Genomic DNA, 13154 nt, shown 5'->3' with positions numbered 1-13154 from the left:
CTGGTGGTGCAGTGGTTGAGTGTCCGCCTGCTGATGCAGGGGACACGGGTTCGTGCCCCGGTCCGGGAGGATCCCACATGCCGCGGAGCGGCTGGGCCCATGAGCCATGGCCGCTGGGCCTGCGTGTCCGGAGCCTGTGCTCCCCAACAGGAGGAGCCACAGCAGTGAGAGGCCTGCGTACCGCAAAAAAAAAAAAAAAAAAAAAAAGTTATTATAGTGCTTACTTTGACAGCATATATACTAAAATTGGAACGATACAGAGAAGATTAGCATGGCCCCTGCATGAGGATGACATGCAAATTTGTGAAGCATTCCATATTTTTTAGACTTATCATAGTGACCATTTCAATATATATGAATATATATAATTACTGTGTTGTACACCTGAAAGTAATATGATATTGTATATCAATTATACTTCAATTAAAATGTTATTACATAAACAGTACATCTTTATTAAAGAAAAATAGAAGATACAAGAAGACAAATAGAATAAGCATCCATAATTCTGTCACTGAGAACATTTTGGTATTTTTTTTTTTGTAAGCATTCATGTCTACAGCTATAGAATTTTTAAAAATTTGAGAGGTCAAACTATACATACTATTTCAGAACCTACTTTATTATTAGTATTATGAATTTCTTCCCATGTATATGTATATAGATATTTTAAATGACTGCACATTTTACAATGTATAGAAGTATCATCACATTCATTAATTAACTCTGGGACATTTTCAGCTTTGTAAACAATACTATTGAAATTATAGATCTATCCTCGAACATTTTTCTGATTATTTCCCAAAAATAAATATTAGAAGTAGAATTTTTACATCAGTTGCTCTGCTCATTTTTGAGATTTTTCTTATATTTTTCCAAAGTGCTTCCCAGAAAAGTCATGGCTTTTATGCTCCCACTTGTCATCTGTGAGACTACATTCTTCTACCCTCAACAACACTGAGCATTATCATTTTTTAAAAATTTTATTTATTTATTTTTGGCTGTGTTGGGTCTTCATTGCTGTGTGCAGGCTTTCTGTAGTTGTGGCGAGCAGGGGCTACTCTTTGTTGCAGTGCACGGGCTTCTCATTGCAGTGGCTCCTCTTGTTGCTGAGCACAGGCTCTAGGCTCGCGGGCTCAGTAGTTGTAGCGCACGGGCTTAGTTGCTCCTCTGGCACGTGGGATCTTCCCAGACCAGGGCTCGAACCTGTGTCCCCTGCATTGGCAGGCTGATTCTTAACCACTGCATCACCAGGGATGTCCCTGAGCACTATCATTTTTAAAAATTTTTGTTAATTTGATAAACAAAGAGATTATCTCATTTCTTCTTTTTAAAACTATCTGCTCTTATCAAGATGCCCATTTTCCTCAACGTGAATGTATGATATTAATCACTTCATTCTGTCATGAAATTCAAAGAAGTAAACTAAAATTCTGAAAATGTATCATCCCCTCCAAGAACTGTCATTCTTTCTTTTGTCACCATCACCCAGTTATTTAATTTTCACAAATTACTTCCTCCCTGAAATAGCTTTCTAGTTGACTTTCACTCTTTGATTCCCTTCTCAAGTCCTTAGATTTTTAAAATTTATTTTCTCTTATCCTATGAAGTACACTATTTTAAATACAGGCACTTAGGAGTTTATACCTTGTACAGGAAGAAGTCAAGCAGGTAGTACCAAAATGCAATTAACCTAATCCATTTTCTCTTTAGGTTAAAAGTATTGTCTCCCTTTCAAAAAGAAAGAACATCTTTTGTCTTTTTCTTCTATTTGAGGACCATATAAACTATTAAGTAAAATACTTACAATGCTGGTATTTGTCATAAGGTGGGAGTTTAGAGGAAGTATAATCAGTATCTTTGGGCTTCCCTGGTGGCGCAGTGGTTGGGAGTCTGCCTGCCGATGCAGGGGACACAGGTTCGTGCCCCGGTCCGGGAGGATCCCACATGCCGCGGAGCGGCTGGGCCCGTGGGCCATGGCCGCTGAGCCTGTGCATCCAGAGCCTGTGCTCCGCAGCGGGAGGGGCCACAACAGTGAGAGGCCCGTGTACCGCAAAAAAAAAAAAAAAGAAAAATCAGTATCTTTGCAGCAGTATTTGCTGGCTGTTTCGCAACTACTTCACTGATTTTGCTGACCCTCACGTCCACTATTGCCTCAAAATCTATCATCACCCACTTCTAAAGCCTACCTGGTAGGCGTTGCTGGCTGCTGTTAATATCTGTCACACCAGAGAGAGGAGAATGGGTGAGAAACTCTTCAGGGGATCTTAGTTGGCTTCTATATGTTAGCTCTGTTTTTAACTCTCTGCAATCAACGTTGATGACATTAGACATTTGCTTAATCTCAGTGCTGTCAGTCACCTTTTCTTTGGCTTATTCCTCTCACACCTTAGAGCCCTCCCCCAAACTACACCCTACGCTCAGAGTGACCATATGCTCTCTTTTTCTGGAGAGTCCCAATTTCAAATATTCTGTCATATTGCCAAATCAGATGTCAGACCATATGCTTCATATTTTCTTTGGGGAAATATATTCACCTATCTATGCATCAGTTCCCTAAAAACTCTGCTCATCAGGATTTCTATTGGTTTTGCCAGACAGTTTATGGAAAATGTTATTAATCCAAAATGCAGCTCAGATGTCTTCTCCTATGGGAAGCATTCCTTCAGTGCCTTCCTTCCTTAGATGTCGCTCATACGTGCTCCCAGAGCTGTCTAGTATTCCCTCTGTAGGGCACACCCCAAACCTCAGATTTCCCTCACCCACTCATTAGAATCGCCTTCCTTGGTATATTTGGGAAAATGAAGGGTAAGAGGTGTTGCATCACATGTATTACAGATTTACCCACATGCTCTCTGCTGCTCAGAAAGGCATTCTCTGTCCTATTAGAAAACACTCTTCATTTTTCTGCTGCTAATGGATTGTTTGAATCATAGATTAGAGCCCACAGCCTCCTTCCCCCTCCTGATAGTCTGTGGATCTGAGCATCTCCTAGCAGCACATTTCCCCATCTTGTGTGTTTCAATCTAGAATAACACCATGGAAAAGGCATGGGGGTTTCGGGTACACTTTCTACTCTAAGTCCAGCTTCATAGTCTAGGATCTAGAAAGAACTTTGGTATTCTAAGGGTTTAGGAGACAATCATCAGTTAAGGCACACATACACACATTGATCTCCCAAGGACAAATGTCAATTTCCAGAGCAGAATTAAATAAAATTCTAGAAAATGCAAACTAATCCTATATGACCGAAAGCAAATTAGAGGTTGATTAGGGCAGAGGTGGACAGGGAGAGGCAGGAGGGAGGGCTTAAAAAGTGGCAATGAGAAAATTTAGGGTGGGGCTTCCCTGGTGGCGCAGTGGTTTAGAATCTGCCTGCCAATGCCGGGGCCACGGGTTCAAGCCCTGGTCCAGGAAGATCCCACATACCGCGGAGCAACCAAGCCTGTGCGCCACAACTACTGAGCCTGCCCTCTAGAGACTGCGAGCCACAACTACTGAGCCCACATGCCACAACTACTGAAGGCTGCTCACCTGGAGCCTGTGCTCCGCAACAAGAGAAGCCACCGCAATGAGAAGCCCGTGCACCTCAAAGAAGGGTAGGCTAGCCCCTGCTCGCCACAACTAGAGAAAGCCTGTGCACAGCAACGAAGACCCAACACAGCCAAAAATAAATAAATAAAGTAAATAAATTTATTAAAAAAATATATATTAAAAAAAGAAAATTTGGGGTGATGGATATGTTCATTATTTTGATCATGGTAATAGTTTAACAGGTAATAGTTTCATATATACATTTGTCAAGAGGTATCAAATTGTACACTTTAAATATGTACACTTCATTCTACATCATTTCAATCTTAATAAAGCTATTAAATTTTGGAGGAAAAAGAGTTAAAGGAGGCTGTCTCCCTGCCCTCACAAAGGCCTAAAAGTCTTTCTTCCCCATAGGTGAAGGGTAAGGCATGTGGCTTTCAATTCAGGTAGCCAGGCTTGGGCCAGGTACCTGGCCTAGCCTTCTGATGATGCCCTGGATCTCTTCAGAGGAACTTTTTTGGGGCCAGCTGAGATTCTTCACTGTGTCTTTAAGTGGAGCTGCCTCTTACTCCTCCTTCCTAGATCCTCATTTGCTATTCTGAAAGCAAAGATAAGAATGGATGGGTTGAGGCTTCTGGGCCCAGGCAGATGAGGAAAAAAATTTATCAATTGATTACACTGAATGGAGTCTATATACTTTAAGATTGAAATTGTTATTTTCATTTGTTTGATAAGCATTTACTGAGCACCCACTAAATGCAAGATGTTGTGGACATATTTATTGAGCAAGTTCCCCACACCTTGAATGTGGGCCTTGTGATTTACTGTGACCAGTACAATGTGGTAGAAGTAATATTGTGTGCCAGTTCTTAGCCTAGGCCTTAAGAGCCCGTGTATGCCTCTACTTTCATTCTTACAATCTTGACAGTCCATGGGCTGAGCCCAGGCTAGTCTGCCAGAGGATGAGAGACATATGGCTCAGTCCCGCCACCTGCCCAGCTGACAGCTTGCTAAGCCCCAGAAGCAGGACCTTTTAGCTGCCAGGCTCTTGACTGTAGATGCGTGAATGAGTCAAACTGAACCAGAAGAGCTACACATGTAATCCCAGCCCAGATTGCTGACCCATAAAACCATGAGTTAAAGAAATGGTTGTTTTAAGTCTTACACACACACACACACATACACACTTCCTATTCTTACTGTTAGTGCTTGAGTGACTTAGTCAAATTATTTAACCTGATTGCGCCTCCGTTTCCTCATTTTTAAAATGACTATAAAACATACCTGGCTCATAGGGTTGTCGTTATTATTAAATGAGATAGCATTTGTAAAGTGCCTTACCTAGTGTTGGGCACATAGTATGTATTCAGAATATGGTAGTAGTGATTTTTTTTCCTTTTTTTTTTTTTGGCAATGATTTTCCAAGTCAGGACCCATATCTTACTCATCTCAGGGTCTTCATAAAAGGAACTCAGTAAATGTGACTATTTGGGGGAACTATAGTAAATTCAATGAGTATTCTGACTATAATCTTAAGATAGTACCATATATTTACCTAAAAGGCAGGAAGAAATCATCACCTCTATCACTGTGATTTTAAAAGCAAACAGACAAACAAAAAAAATCTTAGTTGTCTTCATTTCCTTGAAACTCAGGATTGATACTGTATTGCTCACTCCTTATCTTCTTGACCCTATCAGCAGCATTCAGTTCCAGCTGATAATTCCTTTCTCCTTGAAACACTATCTTCATTTGGCTCCCTGTACACCCACACTTAATCTGATTTCCCTTCTACTCCACCAGCCACTCATCTGCAGTTTCCTTTGAGAGTTCATCCTTATCTCTTAAGCCTCTAAATGTTGAGCTGCTCTAGGGATCAGTCCTTGATTCTTTTCTCCATTTCTATTCCCTCTTGTGATGATCTCTTTTAGCCTATGGCTTTAAATATTGTCCCTCTATACTGGCAATCCCAAATTTATATATCTGTTTCAGGCTTCTCTCCTGAACTTCAGTCTCATAAATCCAACTTTGTATATCTAAGTGCCTACTTGACATCTGTATTTGGTTATTTAATAGGCACCTGGAACTTTATGCATCCAAAAATTAAACTCCTGATTCTGTCCCCTTCTATTTCCTCCTAAAATTTTTCCTATCTCAGTATGCAACAACTCCATCTTTCTAGTCTTCTCTACTGTTAGAAGAACCTAAAATGCAGTTCTCCTGGGGTATTTCCCAATGTTCTGCTTCATATTACGCATAGCAGCCAGGGGTGAAGAAGGGGAGATGAATTGTGACAGTTACAACAATTCTCAAAAGTTGTCAATCTCAGCTTGAGCCCATTCGTGATCCTCTGCTTCTGCAGCAAAATTCCCCAGTCCTGGGCTTCCCTGGTGGCGCAGTGGTTGAGAGTCGGCCTGCTGATGCAGGGGACACGGGTTCGTGCCCCGGTCCGGGAGGATCCCACATGCCGCGGAGCGGCTGAGCCCGTGAGCCATGGCCGCAGACCCTGCGCTTCCGGAGTCTATGCTCCGCAATGGGAGAGGCCACAACAATGAGAAGCCCATATACCGCAAAAAAAAAAGAAATTCCCCAGTCCTACTTTGCTCTTCCTTCTGGTCATTCTAGGTGTCAGGACAGATACTATGATAAACTGATTAGTTTTAAGGTGATATTTTTCAACAAGGTTTGTGTCATTAAAAATCTTCCTCTTTATTAGTGGGTTTCCCTGCTGGTATCTTATAACAAGCCACTTTTCCTTGCTGAATTATTCCAAGATAATATATACATATTAACAGAAACCTTCAGTGTCTTTAATTCAAAGTATAAACACTAGCCACCATAGCATGACCAGTTGAGAATATATTATCGGGCAAGATAGTTTTTGGTACCAGTCAAAAATATTGTACTTGGCCATCTACTTATATTTCTCATAAACAAATTCCCCCTCTACATGGAGGCTAGTTCGGGCTCAAAAGTATCATTTTAACATTATTCTATCTTCTTTCCTTCTTAAGAGTTTCATATGCAAGGAGCCTAATTCTTTTTCTGGAAGAGTATTCCTGAATGAAATGTAGTCTCTTCGCTTTTTCATAGATTTATCTAGAGTATGGAAGATTACTCAAAAGAGGGGTTAATCTGCATGGGTTGGCTTACATTACATAAAATTTCAAAATTATTTTCCATCCACTTTCTTATCTAATTCCATTACTATCCTAATTCTAATACTATTTTATCCCAATTCTATTACTATTATTACCACCACTGCCTATCATCCCTGCCATGAGCTGGGACCACATCCTTCCAAACCGATTATTTGTATAGCTTCCTAACAGATTCTCTGACTCCTATTCTTTGCTCTGATTTGTTATGCATTCCTCTATTAAAAGAAACAAACCCTGATTATCGAATCTGGACTACTTTTTCTTCCTTTAATCCTTTCTCTTTTGCTTTGTATAAGACTTTACAATTTTCAAGGAGTTTTCATATTTATTATATTGCTTAATTCTTATAATAGCCCTGTAAAGTATTATTAATCCTCCTTTAACAGACAAGGCAGCAACACATGTAGAGAGTAACTATTAGCTAAGAAAATCACATGGGCAATGTATATCAGATCCACAGTTTAAACCCAGATCTTTTTTAAAATTATAGTTGATGTACAATATCTTATAAGTTACAGGTGTATTATATAATGATTCACAATTTTTAAAGGTTCTACTTCATTTATAGTTATTATAAAATATTGACTATATTCCCTGCATTGTACACATACTCCCGGATCTCCTTGTTCCAACTTGAGCATTTTTAAAAATAGAGACGCTTTTTTATTTGACCCAAACTGAATCATTCAAATTCTCCATACCAGGAAATTGGAAATGGTTTACAGAGACTGATAAGTTATTGGAAACTAGTGCTAGGAGCTAAGGTGGGCTTTTTCCTATGTACATATTCTGGCGTTTACTTCTTGGAGGATCCAAACTGACACACCAGGGTGGAGAGAAAGAGAAAAGAAATAGACAATGAAAAATAGGAATGAAGGAAAGAATAACCTTGGTTCTTAACTTTCTGGTTCCTGGTTCCACACACTTGTGTGGCCCAGATACATTTGCTACCCATTCTTAAATCTGTGAGAAATTTCTTTTTAAGCAAATTCTGATTTAAACATTATCAAGTGGATTTTTGCTCTTGCTGCCAAATGATATCTAAAACATGTTATTCTTGGGAGTTTCCTGGTGGTCTAAGTGGTTAGGATTTGGTGCTTTCACTGTCAAGGCCCGGGTTCAATCCCTGGTCAGGGAACTGAGAACCTGCAAGCCACGTGGTGTGGTCAAAAAGCAAACAAATAAACAAAAACCAATAAACCACTAGATCTTAAAAAAAACAAAGTTATTCTTTCCACCCATTTTTTCCCTTCTTACCTCCGTGTCTTTGTTCATGACATGCCTTCTGCCCGGAAACTTTCTTATTCTATTCTCTCTTTCAAAATTCTGCCATCCTTCAAGTCCCAGTTGAAATACCATGTCTCTGTGTCTTCCTTAATGACTTCTTTGTTCATTCCTGGAAGGAACAATTACTCTGTGTAACTATAGATTCAATTTATATCAACAGTATAATACTCATCATAAACTGCTTTATAGAATTATTTGTGTGTATGTCTCATCTGGCCTACTGATGAGGAAACCTCTTGAGCATAGAAAGCATAGCATATTAATTTTTCTGTCCCCCCACTGAGCCAACACAAGGCAGTTATTCAAGTATTTGTAAGAGGATATACAATGAATGAATATACAAAGACCTTGACCCATGCAGTTCTAAAAGGGACTGAGGCCTAAGGTACATCTGGATGTCAAAAGTGGAGCCATCTGTGATATACACCTAACTATTCTCACGAAGTCAGTACCAATGGATTTTCCTATTGGCTTATACTATGTTTGGAGTGAGATAATAAAATTACTGACCTAATAGCTATTTAAACTGTTGGTGCCTCAAGACAGAACAGAGATGAGATGAGTCAAAACGGTTAATAGCCTCCTAGATGCAAAGGGAAAAATTTAGCCCAGAATTTCCTAAACTGCGTTCAGTTCTGAGATAAGAAACAATTGCCATTTATTATAGAGCTTATGGTTGTATAGTGAAAATATTGATGATGACAGTAATATTGATTTCTGAATTTATTTAGTATTTGTGTCAATAATTCCTGCACACAGGGGCTTCCCTGGTGGCGCAGTGGTTGAGAGTCCGCCTGCCGATGCGGGGGACATGGGTTTGTGCCCCAGTCTGGGAAGATCCCACATGCCGCGGGGCGGCTGGGCCCGTGAGCCTTGGCCGCTGGGCCTGCGCGTCCAGAGCCTGTGCTCTGCAATGGGAGAGGCCACAACAGTGAGAGGCCCGCGTACCGCAAAAAAAAAAAAATAATAATAATAATAATTCCTGCACACAGAAACAATATTAACTCCAAATGTGGCTGGCAATTATGGTTAAGAAGATGATATTTTATCTATCTATCACTACACATATACATATGTCACTATGGTGAAACTACTTTATTAAATTTTTATTACAATGCATTTTTAATTAAAAATTTATTTTTTATTTTTTGGTCTTGCCACACAGCATGCAGGATCTCAGTTCCCTGACCAGGGATTGAACCTGCTCCTCCGCATTGGAATTGTGGAATCTTAACCATTGGACTGCTGGGGAAGTCCCTAAAATGCTCAGGCGGACTCTCAACCACTGCGCCACCAGGGAAGCCCTATATGGCTAATACTTTTTAAACTCTTTCATGAGATGGTTTGTACTGTGAGCAGTCATAGCTCACACCCTCAACACGCTTGCCCTTCTCTCCTTTGGTATTTACTTGGCAAAACTCTAAGCCTGCTGTAATACAACTTCCCACCTCCTCAGTGCCTGCACCTAATCAGCTAGAGAAAAAAAGTCATCATGCTGACTGGACTCACTTTAAAATTATGACCTCAAGTTTCAAGTGGATTCTCAGTGTAACCCAGCCATTCTTTACATTTCCCTAGTCATTTGTCTCTCCCATTCTTCCAGATGACGCCATTCCCCTCAAGAATCTTCCTCCCTTCTCCCTCTCAGCTGATGACCTTGCTTTTTATTTCTGAGAAAAAAGCAGCAGTCAGAAGGGAACTTTCACAGCTTCTCACCACTAATTCCACCCACCTACTTGCATTTCACCTTCCCTCCTATTATGAAGGCTGAACTGTTCCTGTTTCTGTTTGAATCCAAACTCTCCTCTTGTGCTCTGGGTCCTACCTCCTTTTGCCCATTCAAGAACTTTGCTCTTAAAATTATCCCATCTCTTTCCTGTATCAATTTTTCCCTCCCTGTAGGATCATTAACACTAACATATAACTATATTTAATATCTCTTAATTAATAAAAGAAACCCTCTTGATCTCACAACCCTCTTTAGATACTCCCCCATTTCTTTACTCCTCTTTACAGAAAAACTCAGAAGAATTTTTCATATGTGCTGTCCCATATCATTAACTCTCATTCTATCTTGAATTTACTCCAATTACATTTTTTCCCCTCACCATTTCACTGGTAGTACTCTCATCAAATATACCTTTGCTCTCCATATCACTAAACCCAATGATAAAATCTTCTTCATTATGCTTCACCTTTTAGTAGTATTCAACGCAGTTGACCTTTTTGGAACACATTCTACTTTGGCTTCCAAGAAACTTCTCTCTCCTGGTTTTACCCCATCTCTGGATCCTTCTTCACACTGTACTTTTTTTGTTCCTCCTCATTATTTTGACAAGTAAATGTCAAAGTTGGAGTTCCCCCAAGGCTCAGTTCTCCTCTCTCCTCATTTCCTAGGAGATCTAACCAGTTTTGTGGCTTTGCAAACTATATATATGACTTTTCCTCTTTCTTTTACTTCCTTTTCCTCCCCAAAGCCATTAGGTAGGATAGAGCAAGGCTGGCATTGGGTCTGAGTTGGGAAGAATCAGAGAGCTCAGAGAGGAGTTTGGGGGCCATATGTGAAAGGAGGTGCCTATATAAGAGGACTGTCTAGTATGGATAGTCATAGACTGATTGAAGTGAGGAGGGCACCCATGCAGAGGGGCAGCCTGAAATGGGCTATTAGGGATCCACACAGTAAACTGGCCATGCATGAGGAGTCAAAGCCTCAGCAGTATGAGGAGGACATTCATATCGTAGGGGCAGACAAGAGTTGTTGTCAGAGCCTGAACGGGTGAGGAGGATACCTATGTGGAAAAGGGAGTGGTGGTGACTCTGGAAGATGTGTTACTTAACAGGGAGTTGATTACATAAGTAAATACATTAAAAAGTTGGAACCAGGTTTCCCACTATCAGATAGAAAAAGAGAAAACTAGAATAACCATTGTGGTGTTGGCTTATTATTGGAGGTATTTGTGTGAATTCATGATTATATATCCAGATAGATGATAGATAGATAGACAGATATAAATAGATATAAAATAAATATAGATCTAAAAGTGTATATGTGTTTTGTACCTCTATAGTTCCTAGCTCTGTCCACTGAAAGGGCCTGAGAGTAACAACACCCCAATACAATTGAGCACATCTATTCCCCAGATTTTGGCTTCTAAATACCATTCTCCACAACTGTAACCAGGCTTCTTGGAGAATTGGCTGATTCCAGTACTGGTGCAGCAAAAGTGCAAGATAAGCTTGGAACATCTTGCTGAGCCAGAAAGCAAAGTGCTCCAGGAATGATGGTGGTGATGGGGGGTGTATATCACAGAATCCAGCCTGAAAGGTCTCCATGGGCAAATCTGGTCCATTTTGAGCATTAAATTAAATATTGATGGAAATAGATTACAATCCATTACATAAAATAAGAAACCACGAGTCAATATATGGAAAGCTTTGACTAAGAAAGAAGGGGAGGACTTTGAAGTAATATCCCTCAAAAGTCAGAGTTTTAGGGGTGAGTAAAGGTGATTATATTTTATGCTGGTTAGAGAAAAAAGTAATAAGGTAATCATGCCAGAGATACAAGTCTATTATATGCCTGCACGTTTTCTTTTCTTCTTTCTGTTTATCCACTTAGAAAAAAAGGAAAATCTTTAGATAAGAGAAAGTTAAAATATGTAGAAGCAGCAACACATATATCAAGAAGGGCTTTTGATTCTTAAAGAGGTGCTTGATTTTAAAGAGGGCCACCCGTGGACATATATACACTACCAAACGTAAAATAGATAGCTAGTGGGAAGCTGCCGCATAGCACAGGGAGATCAGCTCGGTGCTCTGTGACCACCTAGAGGGGTGGGATAGGGAGGGTGGGAGGGAGGGAGATGCAAGAGGGAAGAGATACGGGAACCTATGTATATGTATAACTGATTCACTTTGTTATAAAGCAGAAACGAACTCACCATTGTAAAGCAATTATACTCCAATAAAGATGTAAAAAAAATAATGAAATAAAGAGGGCCACCAAATATGTATTCTGAAAGATTTTTTTACTCTGAGAGGAAGAATTTAGGATTTGTTAGAGGAAGGTTTCTTAGTTCTGAAAGTATTCATGGTGGAGTGGGGAAGAGGATGTAGGAATTCAAAGAAACTACTGATAAGTTACTGATCAGAGAGAAAAATACCAAATTTCACTTTGAATGTAAGTGACCACTTTGTGATTGTTATCACCAGCTTATATTCCTGTGGTTCTAATAAAGGATTTTATTTTTTAAAACATAATTTTTTGGAAAATATGCTAGTTTTCTCTTGGTTAAACAAGTATCTGAAAAACCTGGCTCTTTGAATCCTGAAGCTGTAACAAATGTAACAGGAAGTTGCATAGGAAATTGTGACTGAAGCACTCCAATGCAACAGGTGTGATTTTTCAGTGAAGTACCAGACCACCAAGTAGAAATTTCAAAGAAATTTCCACTGATTAGATGGTTCTTAAAAACCACAAGGGTCAGACAGCTGGATAGTGAGACTGCATTTGCGAAGAGGCGTTCTTTAGAGAAGGCCGTGCTGTGCATCCTAAGCCCTCTCACAAAGGTAAAGGAGGAGAGGGTGCTTGCCCTTTCACTTCCAGCCTAGTGAGTGTGGACTCTTACAGGATTATTCAGAGGACCGTGGTGGGAAGGAAGGAGAATAAAGGACTGAGGTCTGACTCCCCCCCACCCTGCCCCGGGAAAATCTAGATGTCCAGAAAGAGATGGCCTGGCAGGTTCTTTGTTATTGGAGAAGATATACCCAATAGTACTGGGACCAGTAAGCTCTCTTAGAATTTGTCAGGACAAAGGATGCATAAAGCTTCCCACAGAGCAGATGTGGGCCACGCAAGGGAGAAAGAATCAGTCCAGAGATCTTTTTGACTACTGTCCAAGAAGAACTGACTAAAACGTCAGTTGGGCTCCAACAGAAAGAACAGAATGGCGTGGATGTCCAAGAAATCTGAGGATAAGGGAAAAGTGGCAGCAAGAAGAATAGAATATATGCCCATGTCAGGAGTTATTGGAGGAGCTGTGGCTTGATTGGTCAAGCATGTGAACCCCTGAAGATAAATAATAAGTTTTAAACATCTGTGAGTCCCAAAGAATACAAAGTCATCATACTATAATGCCAGCCAATTAAGACATTTCTGCTCCCTTTTCC

At 40.2% G+C, this 13154-nt stretch overlaps 1 non-coding gene across 1 annotated transcript; it reads left to right on the top strand.

Annotated features, from left to right (window-relative positions):
• Nucleotides 1-216: 216 nt before the first annotated feature.
• Nucleotides 217-323, top strand: LOC112408965 (U6 spliceosomal RNA). Its single transcript, XR_003005046.1, has one exon. It is a non-coding gene; the product is annotated as a U6 spliceosomal RNA (small nuclear RNA).
• Nucleotides 324-13154: the final 12831 nt, after the last annotated feature.

Source organism: Neophocaena asiaeorientalis, unplaced genomic scaffold (genome assembly GCF_003031525.2).
Source record: "Neophocaena asiaeorientalis asiaeorientalis breed wild unplaced genomic scaffold, Neophocaena_asiaeorientalis_V1.1 scaffold182, whole genome shotgun sequence".
In the NCBI taxonomy this organism is placed as follows: Eukaryota; Metazoa; Chordata; class Mammalia; order Artiodactyla; family Phocoenidae; genus Neophocaena; species Neophocaena asiaeorientalis.
This window is presented reverse-complemented; position numbering and strand designations above follow the sequence as displayed.